Source organism: Drosophila pseudoobscura, chromosome 2, assembly GCF_009870125.1.
Source record: "Drosophila pseudoobscura strain MV-25-SWS-2005 chromosome 2, UCI_Dpse_MV25, whole genome shotgun sequence".
NCBI lineage: Eukaryota > Metazoa > Arthropoda > Insecta > Diptera > Drosophilidae > Drosophila > Drosophila pseudoobscura.
The window spans coordinates 16,678,098-16,694,562 of NC_046679.1; the positions used below are offsets into that span (position 1 = coordinate 16,678,098).

At 46.5% G+C, this 16,465-nt stretch overlaps 1 protein-coding gene across 2 annotated transcripts in view; it reads right to left on the bottom strand.

The window, feature by feature from the left end:
• Positions 1-16,465, bottom strand: part of cv-c (crossveinless c) — a 92,571-nt gene that overhangs the window by 45,904 nt on the left and 30,202 nt on the right. For both annotated transcript variants that reach the window (XM_033377033.1, XM_033377034.1), the window contains one exon: positions 16,346-16,406. The gene's annotated coding sequence lies outside the window, so the exon portion shown is untranslated. The remainder of the gene's footprint in view (positions 1-16,345; positions 16,407-16,465) is intronic.

The following is a 16,465-nucleotide window of genomic DNA, read 5'->3' on the forward strand; positions in this document are numbered from 1 at the left end:
CAAAACAGCGAACATTTCTCGAGCCTCGAGTGGATTTTCTCGCATGTTTAACCCGTGATTTATGGCTCAACAGAAAGAGCGAAAGAGATGGAGACGGGGGCTTTGTTTTTGCTTTTGTTTTTGTTTGTGTTTTTGCAATGCATTTGACATCGTAAATATTTGTCAGTGCATTAAGTTGACTGCATACACACAAATAAATCGATATGCATACTCGCATGAGAGTACGGGGCTGCCTCTGCGCATGCGCATGCGTGGCACGTACACGTACACGTTGCCCCTTCGATTGGCGATTATTTATGAAGTCTAGACCCCTGATTTGGCATACTTATAATTAGCATACAGGCTATAGCTGGGTGTGTTTGTGGCTGTCGCCGATATATCAGATACTATATATAGATACGAATAACGGTAGCAAAGTTCTATGAACTGAACCGTTGAGTGCCCGCCAGCCAGCGACTGTCAGCTTAGCTAATTGAGGCCGCGTCGGAGCCTCGTTCCAGCGCTTACTGTCAGCCAGTTCGTCACTTTAGCAATCGATCAATCAATCGATCAATCGATCGGGCAATCAATAAGTCAATCATATGCATGGCCAATCAGCAGAGTGCATACAAATTGCCGCAATTGTCTATTGGGCTTTTCATAAGTGCATTACTGAAGTGAAAGAGTTTCGCTTTTCATCATGATCATGATGGGGGATGGTGGATGGGGGATGGGGGAAGAAAAATGAAAAATTCGATAGATTTAAATACGCATTCGTTTTGATGCCCAGATTGGAGGAAAGTTTTCTGGCCACGGGGCCAGGCAATCAAGGCGACATTAAAGCTCTGCCTCTGGCACTCTCTATCCAGAGACGGAGACCGAGATGGAGATGGAGCCGGGGGACTGCGACTGGTACTGGGATCCTTGCAGTGTTTTTGTTTTTTTCGGGGCCTTCGAACCGGTCAGTACGATTGCCTCGTACGATGTCTATTAATGTTGCCCATTAACCTTTTAACCCCCAGATTGCCAGCCAGCCAGCCCGCTAGTCCGCCTCCTTCCCCCACCCCACCCCACCTGACTGACTGCATTGCGTGGTAATGGCTCTCTTTCTCCCGCTTTGTCTCTTTGTGTCCCACTCCAGCTCTCTTCACGCAAAAATGCGCAGAAGCTAAACGCTTTTCTCCTACCATTTTGGCCATTTATTGAGGGGTTTCTGCTCCTGCTCCTGCTTCTGCTTCTGCTGCCAGCCGAATTTGTTGCCAATTTGTTGCGCCACAAACTTTGTTGCAGAGTCAGTCCCTCTGTTCGTTTTCGGTTACTCGTCCAATTAATTTCCGCATTTCCCAGACACAACTTGGCAATTAATTTTGCAGTTTGCATTTCTTCAACCTTGTTGGCCTGACCTTTTGGCTCAAGTGATTCACGCCAACGCCACACACGTCAGCTTTGGTTTTGGCTTTGGTTTTGGTTTGGGTTTCGGTCTTTTGGTTTTTTTGGTCCTAACGAGAATGGCTTCGCTTTGGCTCTAAGTCGGCAATTAATCAAAGCCCCCTGGGCCACGGACAAATCCTTTGTACACTCCTTGTGCATTCGTATATGGCCAACGACTGACAACGCAAATGGCTAAAATGACAGCGGGCCGTGGCCGCTTCATGAGTCAGGCCGATGGGCAACGGTAACATTACTGCATGCGTTGGCTCTTTTTGGGCGGCTTTTCCAGGCTTTTCCAGTACGGTACAGCGGATGACTGACAGACTCGGCTGACAGGCGATGCCAAAGGCCATACACACGACAGGACGGGACAGAGTGACGGCTTTTTATTGAAATTAACTTTACCAATTTGTACGGCCATATCCCGCTGAGTGCATAATAAGTTTGTCAAAAAATTAGAGAAATACTCGAAAGCAGGGGCTGGGGCCGGGACTGGGGGAACATGACCACTCTCTGCCCAAGTCGAAGCCTGCAGCGAGCACAGTGATATCACAGTTTTCTCAGGGCCAAGGACAAGGACGCCTTGTGCAAATACTCAATGTTTGCTCTGGCAATAATTGGCGGCATTATTGACGCTCGTCGATAGCCACTCAATGGCCAGAGATTACCTGAACTTCAAATCAGCGCTAAAATTCATGAAAAATTCAATTTCAACTTCAATTGTTTGCGTGGTCGGTCGGGGTCTCTATTTTGTGTGCTGCTGTTAGCTTTTAGCTTTTTTGGCAAAGGCCAAGTTAATGAAAATATCATTACAGTTTAGCCCAGAGCGCAACAATAAACATGGCCCGCATCTAAGGCTTGGCTTTGGCGTGGCTTGGCTCGGCCCAAGTGCTCGTTTATTGACACATGAAATATGATCGCTTCTCGGGGGATTGTGTGATCCGGAGGTGCGTGCTAAGCGGGCATTACTCAAGCAGCGCTCAGCAGCCACCAGTCAAAAGCTCAGCTCTGCGAGTGCGCGTGCGCGTGCGCGACTGTGAGTGCCGCTCTCTTCTTCTGGGCGTCAAGATTAAGCGCAAAAGTGCGCAATCTGTGCGCTGAGCTTTTGCGCAGAGCTGCTGTCAGTTTGACAAATGCTCAGAGCTCAGCGATTGTGACAGTTTTAGCGGATTCGTAATGAAGCATGCGCGCACATGCATAAATAGCATAAATATCAACCAGCAGAAACAGCCATCACCCATCCACCACTCACCCATCGACCATCTCAAACGGGGCCTATCCCCCACTTGCCCCTCACTTGGCAGCTCCTCCGCGGGCCCCGCAACGGGATGACAAATTGCTGGGACTGCCCTGCTGGAATTTGCTTATCGTGCGGCGCTGCTGCTTTTTGCTTTTTGCTTTTGGTAATTAAAATAATGCACAGAAGGGTGTCAAGGACTTGCGACGTCAAATGAATTTTAAATTGCCACAAATTGACGGGGCAGACACCGTTTGGTTTTTTGCTCAGTCAGACAGTCAGCCAGTCAGTGTGAGGCAGAGGCAGAAACAGAGACAGGCATGTGCAAGCAGCATAAGGTGCGTATGCGCAACGAGGTTGTTGATTGAAGAAGGTGTCAATTGAAGATACTTCAAGACGCTTGTACATTTAACAGGGTGCTGCTTGGATAAATCCTATTCCCATTTATTTTCACATTCTTCAGCACTTCCTACAATATAATCTCTGATGTGTTCTACAACATGTCGTATGAGTAATTTACTGTCATTGCCAAAATGATTTGAAGTTCCCTGCTGGGATGCCACAATAAATGTCAACATTTTGGCACGTCTCACTGCGACGTATATCCGCACATCGCTTATACCCCCATACATACCCGTACGTACAGGGCAGGGCACGTATCTAAGCACGCGATCTGCACTGCAAAACCAGGCAGAAACAGTTCAAGATATTTGCATAATTTACCTGCAAAGAAACCAAAGCACACAGACACATAAATTATTGAACTTTTTGTATATTTTTGTGTCAAAACAAAATAATTTTAAAAACAAATTGTATGGTAATCGTAGTCGTAATAAAATTTAAAGCGCAGGGGCCGTGCCACACCTTTTGCAATAAATTGTGTACATTTTGCCGTCGCTCACATAATAATTAAATGCACTAAAAATGAATTAAACTCTTGGCTAAAACTTGGATGAAACGAAATGGAGGCTTGGAGACGCGGAATCGAAGCCGAAACCAAAACCAAAACCGAAAACCGAGACAGAAATCGAGTTGGGGGATAAGAAGGCGAGACGACGTCTGCACTGCCGGCAACTCCATTGATAAATAAACTGGAAAAATGCAATCTCTCTACAACAGCAAAAGAAAAACCCCAAAAATCCCGAAAATATATGTACGCCCTATGGCGGGACAGGCAGAGGCACAGGCACAGGCACAGGCCTGGCTGCACGATGCACGATGGCTTCCTGCACAATATGCAACAATTTGTTGCATGTCCGGATGTTTACAACAAAATAAACAACATGGGCAATGTTCAGTGCACATCAATATCAAAATCAAATTCGAATTCAAATATCCAAATCGATATGCATAAAACTTGTTACACTTTTGTTTACACAGCGAGGAGGAGAGCAGAGAGCAGACCGCTCTTTGAACACTGATCAAAGTCACATGGAAATTTATTATATAATCATCCGACGGACAGCGACAGAAACATACAGCTGTACACGACCATAATTGGCCGCAATCAATCAGTCGGTGATTGGCGGCGATCCGATCGATTGAAACTGATGAAGCGCTAATCTGCCAGTTGACCCAGTTGACTCTTGGCCATATCCCCATCCCCATCCCCTTCCGCCCAATCCACGCCGAGTGTGCCCCCCAAAAGTACGAGTATCTATGCATCTCTCTGACGCTGCAGCAATTTGTAGCCGCATGCAGGTGAATGCACCCATCTCGGCTCCGTGCGCTGTATTTTGTTTACTAATGAGTACCGCAAGAGCCGCCCCTTAATTGTTCTCTAAATTATTTGGGGGAATGGCTGGCTGAGAGGGCTTGTCGCCATGTATGTCTAGTACGAGTATCTGCATCTGTACATCTGTATTTGTATATCTGTATCTGTGGTTACGCCGAGTGGCTTTTGGGTCGTCATAATGAGGTGCCAAGCGTAAATATAAGCCTGGAGATTTTTCCATATGCTCGGGAAATGATGCTTTTTTACTTCTTTTGACAGCGACAAATGTTTGGTTCTTTAATGAGATTTTTGGAAATCTCAATCTTCCAAGGTGTTCCTTCCACAAGGTGTTTGTTGTACGGCTGATAAATCTCTATTTTTACTGCTGAGTGTTCCGCTAATGAGCTCGAGTGGTTTGACTCTCCCAAAACTTTAATATAACTCATTCTGCTCTCGAATCACTCACAGCAAGAGAAAAAAACGAACACACTCTTGAACAAACACAGCTGCTGGAGCCATTGAAGCTCACAATTGTTTAGACATTGCTGCTGATGCTGCTGCTGCCCCCAAAAACAAAACGGAAAACAATTTACAATAAATATTCGATAGGAAAACCATTTGGCATGCCTGGCCAAATTGGGGACGCTCTCGATCCCAGGCCCCCAATTTGTTTGTTTTTTGGGCAAAAGCGCAACAGTCTGCTGATAGAATTGTAACAACTGTCGCGGCATAAATAAAGCCATTATGATTTATGCCGAGCAGACGATTACGAAACTCGTTAGAATGCCACAGACGCAGACGCAGACACAGCCACAGCCACGGGCCAGTGGATCGAAGCGGATCGGATCGGATCGAATAGAATGGGGATTCGTATGCGGATCGATAGCGATGGTAGACCGTGGCCGAGCCTCTGAGTGTGCCGCATGGATTTGCATGTCTAGCGCCAATAATTCTAAGGCGTGCGCGCCTCCGATGATACTCCCAAGTGGTTCCACCTCGGTGCAGTGTGGTGCGGTGCGGTGCGGTGTGGTGCGGTGCCGAGATTTCGACATTTGATATGGCGTGAGGCTATATTGGCAATCTTCTGTGAGCCCAATGCCCATCCATCGAGTGATCGCACTGATCGCGCTGATCGGTGAATGTGCGTGGAATGGTAAGTTTCTGGGATTGCAATTGCAATTAAAAGAAAGCAGGGAATGGGAACGGGAACGGGCCCGAGGAGAAGGCTGGCTGGACTCTCCAGGCAGCAGCAGCTGCGAATGCAATCTTGTAGCATGGCTTTTGTGCATGTAAGCGGCACTTTTTATAAGCATTATCAGACTCCAGACACCGTCTACAACCGACTGGCTGTAGTTGTTGTCATTGCCAGATGCGAGAGTCGATTGGCACGCAGCTAAAATAACCAACGCAGATCCACAGCAGATCCACAGCAGATCCACAGCAGATCACAGAGCCAGCAAGTGAAAATCATTGTGAGTCACATGAAGCCCCAGATGTGGAAATGGGGAGACAGAGAGCACAGAACAGCCCACAGACAAAAGCCTCATTAGGCGTAGTCTATAACGCCGCTTGGGTCTTCGTCTGAGACTGGGTCTGGGTCTTGGTCTGTCTTTGGGCTCTGGGCCCGGGGCTCGGGGCTCGGGGCTCTCTGGGCTCGTTTCAATTTCAGCGTTGGCGTTGAAAGCGCGTCGAGCACTCCTCTTAAACTACATAGTTATAGTCATTGCAGGAGCACCATCCAGACATTCAACCATCCACACGATCATCATCATTATCATCATCGTGATGATGATGTTGCGCCCATAAAGCGAATTATGCTATTTGCGTAAATTATTGTCAAGTGGCCCCAACACACTAAATCATAGAGATGCCAGGCTCCTGATGGCCCGATACTGGAGTTGTTTTCACGCCAATCAAATGGTTATGGCTCTCTTAGCCCAGACCCTAACTTTTGAGCCTTTGTGTTGGCTTTGTTTCTGGCTTTGCAGCTGGCTTTGGCATGGGACTTCCTTTGGTCTTTTTGGGCAGAGTAAAATCAAGAGTTCACGTTCGGGGTTGACCCACAAAATGTGCGCTGGAATTTCATATTTATTTTTGCCATGGCCTATTAAAATATACAACTTAATGTTCCACTTTTTTCGATGTACGTTCGTTTCGCGGGAACCCCGAAGAGACAAAGCCTGGAAGAACCGGGACCAGCCGGGACCAACTTTCTTATTAAGAATTATATATGAAACCGTAATGAAAAGACATAAAAAATTATACTTTTAAGGGGGTCCAACCCGTACCCCATACCCCGTACGGGCTCTCCTCCCTTTCCCTATTGCCATGTATGCATGCATATGGGGCAGAGCGGGCTCCACTAAAAAAACATTTGACCCAGAAATGGAAGTCGCAGTTGCAGTAACGCGGAAGTGCTCCTTGCGGAGGCTGCTTCTGGAAATGGAGATGGAGGTGGGAGATGGGAGCTGGAAGATGTGCGGCTCACTGCCTTTCAGCGGGTATAAATAAATTTAATGACTCAATTTGTAATGAGAAATGTGCCCGAATCGTGGGGGCTGTGTGTTTGCTCTGATCAGCTCAAGATTGGGCCACTCGTAAGCCCCACTTGCAGATGTGCAGGCTTTGCCATAACTTTTGCTAAATTGAAGCCCCCTTCTGTTCTGCAGACAGTGTTGGTTTTAATCAAAGGACCATTCAGGGGCACGATCATTCGGGTCCACTTAAATTTAAATAAATTACATAATTTACCAAAAGAGAGAGGAAGAGACACAGAAGTGGAGTGGAGTTCTTTGTTAGCCCAAAAAGATGCAAATTCATTTTAATTCCTCAGCATTGAGATCATCCTGAAAAAACAGGTCCCCGAAATTCCACAAAAATCAATTCCATACTTTTTTATCTTTGTTTAATTTATATTTCGGGTAAACTGTTCTTTTTTTTGTACTCTTTTTGGTTCACTTCTTGATTGGAAATCGTATTACAAACACAAACCGAATTCTTGTTTGCGAATAGCAACAAATTTATGGGACAAGTGTCAATAGGCCACAGCACATAAATGTTGTTAATTAACATTTATTGTTTGCTGATACTACAACAACAGAAAATATGCAAAAAAAAAAAAAACCATACTCGGGAATAACAAAAGAGGTCTGGCCATAAAACGGCATTCAATTTGCTGGCCATAAAGTTTTATTAGGGTTTTTTGCTATTGGAAATGGAACTCTGGCGTGTTTGTTGTGGGCGTTTTTGCTAAAGGTCTTTCCGTATTTTTAAAATGCGTTGAGAATGTGGATTGGAGTGGAAACAAAGACTTCTTAATCGCCAATGCGTTGTTTTTTTATCTGGAACTTGGCCTGTTACTGAGTTGAGTTCCGTTGAGGGAAATTACTCAAAGTGGGAGCCTTTTGTTCCCTGATAAGACTTTGTTCTTTGTCTAATCGGGCGCTGAATGAAGACTGGCGACTGGTAATTAACCCAGTGCATTATTGACCGCTGAGTGCATACAAATTTTTATAGTCCACAAAACAATTTAAAGTTATTGAAGAAAAACGCAAAGGACGGACCAACCAAATTGATATGATTGGAGAGGCTCCAATGGACCCCAAGCATGGCGTGTCTTTGTCTTTGTCTTGGGACTGGGCTTGGGATGGGGCTTCTGCTGCTGCTGCTGCTGATGCTGCTGTTGTTGTAAACAAACTAATTAAAACTGACACTGACAGCGGATGACAATTTACGCAGCAGCTGCTGCTGTTTCGAGAGCTTAGCTGGTTTCTCCACAAGAATTGCCACATCCACGTCTCCCTTTGTGGCAGTTGGCAATTGAAATGTTGCACGCGCAATTGCCCAGACTTCGGTTGCAGCAGCAGCAGCAGAGAGGGGGTTCGGAGATGGAGTTGTGTTGGGGCGGAGAGCGGCAAGGCATTCAAATAGAAATGCAATTCCAGCAATGATCATTTAAATTAGCAGCAAACAGCACGCCGCATACAAATTGTCGCTGTGGCTGGGGGCGGGGGCATTGGCAACATGTTGCCAACAGCTGTTGGCCTGCAACACATGTTGGCCACATTGCCACCAAACACAACCCCTCCCTCTTCCAAAGCAGAAAAAAAACCACACCAACCGGCAGCAAAATTATGACTTGCCTCATACATACATACATTGCCAATCCAATGCAGAAATGCCACACACACACACCTAGACACGAACTGGATGATGTTGCTGCCGCTTTTTGTGGTATGTACATATGGTGGTGGTGGTGGTGGTGATGCTGACAACGACGACAGTCAGTCTAGCAAGACATGCGAAACGTGGGCAAATAATTATACATGGATACGGGGGTACCTGTACTTGTATCCGTACTCTCGTTACCCGTACCTGATCTGTTGCTCTGTTGCTTTTGCTTTTGCTTTTGCTGGCATTGTAATTGTTGTCTATTTGGTGTTGGCTTTTAGCGTAAATGCAAAACACCAAAACAGAGAAAAGCAAAGCTTAGGCTTAACTTGAAATTGTTACACATTTATACCCTTACTGAGAGAGTATTGGGGTTTTAAAGGCAGGAAACACCTACCTACCTTTGTATATGTTCATACATCACAGATACTTCTGTTAACTTCAATAGCTTGCATACAAAGCTATAGCCCTGAATATTGTCCATTCAGATCTCAGTAATGTCATGGGAAATATCTGTCTTCTGCCTGTATGCTACAGGACCCCCTCTGAGGATCTGCTAGAGGGCATCCCCGTCTTCGGTCTCTTCAGAATCTTGTCCGTTTTCCATGTTATTGTAGTTGGAACCCCCGAGCATGGACCGACCGGTGACAATCATAATTTTTCATAACTCAACCGGTTTTTGCGGCGGCCGGGCCTCACTGACGTTTATGAGAGGCTTGTTTTGCGCTAGCGGCAGTTTTCAGCATTTATAAGGCAACATATCGCGTATCGTACATAGTATTTCTCGCAGTGCATGTGTGTGTGTGTGTGTGTGTGTGTTTGCAGCCAGCCCCGCTGCACATGCGCACAAGTGTCGTCGTCGTCGTCATCGTCGTCGTTGGCGGCGTTGGCGTCTGAGCAGGAACAACAACCGCTAGGCGGCCGCGGGGGGGCCAACAGGGCCAGGGTTCAGGAACGGCGTCGCGTCGTGCTCATTGCACAAAAGAATAATGTGGCATGTGCTCGGCCTGTAATTACCTGAGAGCTGAGAGTGCTCACAGATACTCACACACACACACACACACACGCACGGAGCTTGAGATACACACACGGAAACACACTGGAATTTGAGCGTACACCTGAGTTTTATGCTGTGTGTGCTGTGTGGAACTGGCTCTCGTAATTAGCCTCTACTCTGAAATGAAGGCCCTTTGGCCCAAGGTATTTTCGGTCTGTACAACATGTTTTGCATAAGTCTAGAGATTAATGTATCCGAAACCAGACTTTGTGACTATCAAGGGTACTGCCAATCAAATATTGAAATCAAAATGAATGAAATCGGACATCCGAAAGGCCGAAAATCATATACCCTTTCAGCTTAATAGTAAATCTATTTTTTATGGTTCTATAATCCAACCGATTCTAATCGATTCTACACTAAAGTTTGCTTCAAAAATTACACAGAAATATGTATTAAACTTTTATAGTACATTTTTAAGTGCGGAAACCCTGAACTGAAATGCCGGCTTACCAAATTTGTTTGACATTTCGGCCAAACATTTGAGCCATTTCAGTCTGTTTTGTTTTCCAGCCACTCGCCTGGCATTTAAGGTTGTTTCTTAAGCTCTTTGGACATCTGTGAAATGTAGACGAGACAGGCCAGGCCGAGGCAGGCAGCAGTCTATAATTTTCAAAGACTCAAGTGGCCATCACCGGCCTGGCAGACCCATTTTTCTCTCTGGCTGTGTCTTGTGAAAGGAGTTTGCAGGCTGCTTAGCCCCGGCATTGCATTGCATTGCCAAAATGCCGAGCAACTTGACCAGAAAACAGCAGCAGCAGCAGCAGCGGCAGCGGCAGCAGCAACATGAAAAACTATTGCAGCTGCAATTACTCGCACTTCAAAATGCCAACATTTTGCACAAAGAGAATATTTCGTTGTTGTTTTCCCGAAGAGCAACAAAAAAACTAAGAGGAAAACGTGGCAACATCAATCATTTTGCATTTGCATGCAACAGACAGTAGCCCCGTCGTTGCAACAACAGTGGGAACGGGCAAGAGTGAGGCATAAATTAGCTGCGGGCTTTGTGTTAAGTTTAAATATTGCACTTGCCTCTCCCTGCGGCCGTCTGCGACCCCTGGGTCCCCTCTGCTCGTAGCCTGTTTAGTTTCATGGGAGTAAAAGTGCGATCCTGCTGTTGTCCGATTCCTTGAAGCCATTGCCACAGCCATAAAGTCTATTGTGGGGCCGGCCGCCGACTTCATTCTGGATGCCCCAGACACTTTCGCTGCCGCACAGTTGCTTGCAATTCATTTCGGGCCGTATTTTATTACCACCAGCAGCATGACATGACTCATGACTCACGACCAATCCACAATCGAATCGACGCGACGATGCGTTGTCATCCCTCAGTCAGCCAGCTCTGCTCTTAAAGGTGTTTTCCCCACTCACCCGCACCCACACCCACACCAACACCCACTCACACAGCCACACAGAGTCGATGGCTGGCTGTTTATGGACTCCTGCCCCCCTACTGCCCTATGGACACATCCGCTTTGATGACTCAGTCTCTCTCTCTCTCTCGACTAGACCAGATCTGCATAAATAAATTGCACTTGATATGGAGGGGGCTTTTCCCCATAAACACTGGCTGCCCTCATAGTAAGTTCTACACTGAGAAATACGCTGTCGAAGCTATATGTTGGCGTTCCACTATTCTTACAGATTCCTAGTGCTCCCAGTACTCCTGTGCTTCTCGAAGACGTGGCAATTCTTGGGATTCCTGGCGTCATAGAACACAGCTTACTGCAGTTCGTGTTAGCCTTATAAAAGATGCTGACATAACATTTGGCGGGGCGGTGGGGGGAGGAAGGGGCAAATGATTTATGCTAAATCCAAACAAAAAATCGCATAAACGGACAGGCTTATCTCAATGAGCTGCTGCTGCTGCTACACGCCGCCAACGATCGGCCATGGGGGCCACATGGAGCAACATGGAGAGGCAGATCTCCGATCCCCAGCCGGGGGGATGCGTGCAACAACGCAACAGCAACAACAACAACAACGACAACAACAAAAACAGCGATATTGATAGGAGCAATTAATTATACGCGCCTCACACTGACAGTAAGCGTTTTGCTTTGGTCGCCCCGCAGCAAGCAGTGTCGCTCTCTCTCTCTGTCTTTCTTCCGCTCTCTACTCCTCTGTCTCTGTCTCTTTTTCTCTTCGCCATGGCCGATCGAACGTCGTCGCTCGTATCAATGACCAAATGACATATTAGCCTTCGTCTTAGTGTAAAAAGCGGCGATAACTTTGGCAGACGCAAACGCGAACGCACACACGCAACGCGGGACTGGGACTGGAACTGGGACCTCCGACTATATCCCATGCTACAGTGCGGCACAGTGTAGACGACGACAAACGCTTAGAACCGTGCACTGCCTCTAATCGTTTATTGAACTCTGGTGAACACATAATACGCATACGCAGCGTGAGTCCCAGGCATAGACTAGAGTTTCCAATTTGGGTTTTTTTTTTGGTTTTTGAGGATGGAGGGGGAAAAACTGGAGCAGACACTAGGCCAGACAGCAGAAGAATGTCCAACTGTGTCGCTCTGCTGGCCCGCTGGCTGCGTTGAGTGCTTGGAATTACTACCGGAAAATGGAGGAAAAGGAGGAGGAGACCCAACCGCAGACCCAGACCCCCAGGGAGAGGCTTTGATTAGTTAGTCCATCCATGGGTTTGGGCTTGGGTTTCGGTTTCGGTTGGGGTTAGGTGTAACCCATACTATCCATCCATACTCCCATGTGGGGGAGTACGAAGAGTAGGAAGTTGATGTGCACGTTTCGTGGAAATATGAGTAGACTTTATCCAGGGGAAGAGGAAGAGAGAGGAAGAGACACGGCGCCATCTGGGGCTGTTGCATTCCCAGCGAATGAATAAGAATGAATGCAGCTCCCACGCTTTAAAGTAGCTCGTTTAGGGTATTTGTCACGTCTTTGTGGTGGCAGCATGGAATGATCTCCCTCTCTCTCCCTCTCTCTGTCTCTCTGTCTTACATCAGTGGAGAGTTGGCTGACTCTGTTCTGTTCTGTTCTATTCATGAAAGTTGGTTTGGGTTCCTCTGGATGTTTATTTACGAGCCCAAAGCGTGCTGTGTCTGCTTGGAATTATGATGATTAAGGAGTAGCAAAGCGACGTCAGCGACTATTACTGACAGTCCATGGGTAAGGCTCCAATAGTGCAACAGAAAAACTACGAAAATCGATGGAAAATTGTCAGTTACTACTGTGTAATCAGGCCCCAAACAATAACAACAATCATTGCAATGCCAGAGAGAGACCTAAGATCTCCAGCTCTCAACTGATTTGCCAAACAATTACGAATACGAAAACGAATACGAGTTCGAGTACGGGTCCACTCACAACAAATACTTGGGCTGTACAAGCACTTAAGATAAAAATCTTAATAGAATTGCAAGGCGAAATGCAATACAAACACAGATATAGATACACAGATGCACAGATACACAGATACAGATACAATAGGAAGAGGGAGACTGCTACGTAATGATATTTATCAGCAATTCATACAATTTCCATGGGGGCATCATCATATTTACAAGTTAATATTTGCGCTAACAAGATTTGTGCAACTATGTTGGGGATCCGACATCCAGGGCCTGGTTCTTCCCTCTGCGATCGAGGAACCCCCAAGAGACCCAACAAAAGGATTGCAATGGCACACGGCCAAAGAGATGCAGATAGACAGATAGGAGGCCAGAGAAATAGAAAAAGAGTCCGAGAAGGAGTGGAGTGGAGTGGAGTGGAGAGGAGAGGAGGAGACATGAGTAGACAAGCAAAATGCTTGTTAAAGCGCAGAACATGCAGATTTCATTAAAGATATAGCCGGATGGAACTGCTGCTGCCAAGCAGTCGCTGAAGGGAGCACTAAGCAGCGCCACAGAAAGAGAACAGAGAACAGAGAACGCAGTGATCCCCAACTGGATCCCAGCGGATATGTTTGTGGATGCAAATATGGTGCAATATGCTATCCAATGGTAGGGCTCCAATGATGCGAAAATGAAGCGCAAGAAGGAACTGCAGTCTGCAGTCTGCAGTCCTCAGTTCCTTCTAATGAAAGACAGACACTCGACTAGCTGTGGCCTAATAGCTTCAGTAATAAAATGGCAATTAAGTGGCTTTATGGCCGTATCCCCGTCCTGGTCCACAGCCAACGGGCACGGGCATCCTTTTATGCCTTCGGGGGTCGGTCGAGACCATAAAAATACTTGTTTACGCATGTACCAACAACTCTATAAGAAGTAGGAGGATATATCCTGCCCCTGCCCCTGCCCCTTCCCCTACCACTGCCAGGAGATCCCAGCCTCGGCATTATCTTTCCTTTCGTTGTGCTGTTTTGTGGTTTTTTCGGCAGATCATTTTTTCAGTTAGGGGTGGGCCCAGCACTAGTGCTAGTCCGTTTCTTTATGGTTATTGTGGGGGCATAAGTTTGTGCTATTTTATAGTTTTATGGCCTACACATGTCGAATGCAATTTGGCACTGGGCACTGGGCGCTGGGCGGGCCAGGCGTTGGCCAGTTTACGTTTATTGATTTTAAGTGTGAGTTTATGTTGTGCCCGGCCCGGGATAAAGGGAGACTATAAAATAATGCTGTCCATTGGATTCGTTCTGCATGTCGGCCTCATAAGCAGCCTGCCCTTCAGTCTGTGCGGGCCCACAATTAACGCAGAAGGAAGCCATGCTGGGATGTGGATTGGTTACGCGGCTTGGCCTAAACAAATCAGAAGATTAAGGCAAATCAACCAAAGGGCGGAATGGGATCCGCAGAGACTGAGAGACATGTTTGGATTGGCTTTATGGCTGGCTGGGAAACGACACTTCAGGACCCACTTTGAGCGGCAGTTTAGGAACATTAAGGCCATTAAACCTAGGGCAAAGAGACCGATTAACGTTGTGTCTGAGTTCGTCTGAGGCTCATCTCTGGCTCGATTCGAGTGAAGTCTCATGACAAACCAATTTCGACTCAACTTCGGGTTTCCAGTGCGGTTTCGCGAGACCCGACCCAGAATGACTTGCTTTGTGAGTCATTTTTCGCAATGTATTCTTTATATTTATGAACACCTTTTGTGTGTTCTCTCTCGCTCTCTCTCTCTCTCTATCTCTTTCGCCCTGCTCTGATTTCCGTTCTACTCAAGAAATTCTCGACTTTATCGCTGTGTCCTCAGTCTCTGTCATTTATGGCTGTTTAAAAAGTGTTAGTTATCAGTTTTGTCAACCCCTTGACGGTTTTTGGTTGCCAAAAGTGGTTTTCTCGTTGTTAGAATTCCGATTTCGATGCCGAAATACTTGAAAATTTGAGTCATAAAAGCCCCTCACGAGAATCGACTCGGTGCGACTCAGGTCGCGGATCTCGGATCGAACCGTGTGCAATTCCGATTTGAACATCGAAAAATAAATCGTGTGCGCTTATTGAAATGCAAACAGTTGGAGAGCAACAGAAGCTACATGACATGCCCCGACTCGTCCCGTCTCGTCCCGCCTCGTCCCATCCCGTCCCGTCGGAGGCACTGCATATTTGCATAAGAATTAGAAAAGAAAACCCGCAGCGTGTTGGGGTGGGGGTTCCAGTGCGCGGAGCAGCAGCAATCTTGTTCGGCATGGGGCGGCCATATATGTACTTGTGTCTGTGGAGTCGTCGCAGTGGGGCATACCAAAAATAACTTCGATGGTGTGTGTACAGCGTACACCTTCAAGACAACAGCACAGCCCCAGCAGCCCCAGCAGCCCCAGCAGCACACACGAGAAGCTTCAGACGGGCCCAGCGGCAGCAGCAGCAACAACACAAATGGCAACATTAGCGCAAATTTCAACGGGGCACAATTTGAATTTGAATTTGAATTTTGTTTCTGTGCGATACACAGATGGGCGGAGAGAGGGAGAGAGGGAGGAGGGCGGCGCGACACTTTGAGGGGAAAACACGTTTTCTGTATATGTTTATTTTGTTTTGGATTTTTGGGCATTTTAATATATAGAAAAGATCTTCAAAAACTACACTCAGAGTCGAGTCTTGAGATACCCTTAAAGATACATCAGCTCCATTTAATTTAGATATGGCATATGTCGGTCCAGATTAAAAACGAAAGTCGACTCCGATGAGTAAAGCTCATCGTTGTTGATGGAGTGGCACTGCCCTTAGAGAGCAATAGAAAGAAGCAATTGCGAGAGCATCTATTGCGTGAGAGGAGCAAAGGTCAAGAGATAAGACTATTGCGACGAAGTAATGGGAGAAACCATCGTTCTTCTCTGACATTCGTGAGTACATATTTATGATTTTATATCCCATCTGATCTACTTCTTTCTTTACACTGCAGACATGTCTTCAAACTTCATAATACCCCCTGCAAGGGTATATAGGCAGACAAAAACGAAAAATTCCCAGATCTCTGGCCTGGCCAATGACTTCGAAAAACATGTGTTGATTAACATAAATGATTTCTGAGCGCCGCGCCGATCCGATCCGATCCGATCCAACCCGTGGAGCCAGGGCAGAGCCTGTTCGAGCCAGAGCGCTGCGCTCTTCTCTTCTGCCATTTGTAAAATGTAAAAGCATTTTTGGAAATCTTTATTGCTGTTTGGGTGTCAAAAGCGCTCGTTCGTTCGCGACGACTGACATCAGCAGATGGCAAATATTTATTAACTTAATTGGCATATTTGTTCAGATATTGGCCATCCCCAGCCCAACCCAACCCAACCCAATCCCCCTTTGTCTGCTGCGAAAGCTTTCATTGAGTTAATTAAGAAATCGTCTACATACCTTTTTGGTTGCAATTTTCATGCAAAAATGTCCGACTCCAAAAACCTGGCAGCGACGACGACTGCAAAGAGAAAGCCAAAAACAAAAACAAAAAGGTAGCTTAGTTTATTTGTCAACTAA